The sequence below is a fragment of the Parus major genome, chromosome 22, assembly GCF_001522545.3.
Source record: "Parus major isolate Abel chromosome 22, Parus_major1.1, whole genome shotgun sequence".
Lineage (NCBI taxonomy): Eukaryota > Metazoa > Chordata > Aves > Passeriformes > Paridae > Parus > Parus major.
In genome coordinates this window covers 480,110-481,591 of record NC_031790.1, presented here as the reverse complement: position 1 = coordinate 481,591, position 1,482 = coordinate 480,110, and positions in this window count along the sequence as shown.

The following is a 1,482-nucleotide window of genomic DNA, read 5'->3' as shown; positions in this document are numbered from 1 at the left end:
GGGGGCGGGGGGCTGCAGCCCCCTGGAGCGGTGACACAGCACCGCAACCCCCCCGGCACCATCTTCTCCTTCCGTCCCCTTCCCCTTCACCCCCTCGAGCATCAGCAAACTCCGCAAGAGGAGCCGGGAGAGCTCCGGCTCCATCCCGGCGGGGCTGCGGGACCCCCGGCACCCCCCTGGGCATCACCGCCGGGACCCCAAAAAGAGGAGCAGGGAAGCAGAGCGAGCTCTCTGCCAAGGAAATCCTCCCCGAAAAGGGCTGCACAAGACCCCAAACGGTGAGCTGGGGACAGCTGGATGTGTGGGACAGCGGCAGAACAGCAACCCCGAGCGAGGGGCAGAACTGGGGACCCCCGGCACCCAGGGAGAGGATGCTGCTTTGGGCAGGTGAATGGAAACAGAAGGTCACTGGGAAATGGGATTGCACGGGAAAACAAATCCCCGTGAGGAGGATGAGGAGGACCGAGGACAGCCTTCGGTGTCCCCAGAGGGACAGGGGAGGTCAGAGAACGGCTGAGGAATTTGGGAAAGGTGTGCTCAGCAGAGGAGTCTTTGCTTTAGGCAATTCTGTCCATCCAGTCCGTCACTCCGCGGTTCTGCAGTGGAATTTAACGCTGGTTTTCACTTCAAAGAGAAGGACTCTGAATGTCAAGAGGAGGTTTTGGTGTTTTGAGTTCCCTAAATCCAGTCTGCTTGGGCTCCTTGTTGCCATCAGTTTGAAAAGGTTGCCACTGATGCATCCCTGTTTTTCTGTAAATTGAATTATTTTGCCTTCATAATGTTTCCACATGGATTTTTAATTTTTTTTCCCTTTCCTAAATAAGTAGCAGCTGCCTCCCCAGCTCTGAGTGAAGAGGAGCCAGTGTGCTTTACTCACTCCTGTCAGCTCTCAACAGCATCACTCCTCTTTGACTGAGGCAAACCCCCCTGGGACAGGCCAGATGGGGATCAGCCTGCCAAGAAATGCACTGGCTGCATTTCTCCTGCTTCCTCCTCACCTTTGGGGACCCCAGGGCATGTCCTGCACCCTCCTGAGCCCCTGCCAGGGGAGACTCCTCAGCCACAGCTCCCTGACCCACCCTGGGGATCAGCTCTCACCAAACCCCCTGGAAATCTCACACCTTTGGCTACCAAAGGCTTCTCATCCCTTTCTTCACCAGATAAAGAAATGCTTTGCCAACTGCTTTTGGAAATGCCAGTTCCAGCTTTTCTGGCAAAACAAGGGAAAGAAAATTCTCCAGGAGGGAAGGGAAGGGAGGGAAGAGGCTGAGTGGGGACCTGCCCTGGGCCCCTTCGGGCAGGGACATCAGGGAACCCTCGGCACGAGGCTCTGGGTCCCTCTGCTGGCTCCAGGGCAGCTCTCAGGTGACAGAAATCGGTGCTGAGGAGCTGGGACTGAAGCCAGGCTGAGGCTGCTGAGCCCTTGGATCCCCCCCTGCTCTGTCTGCAGGCAGCACCGAGCAGTCCCTGACCCACAGCAAA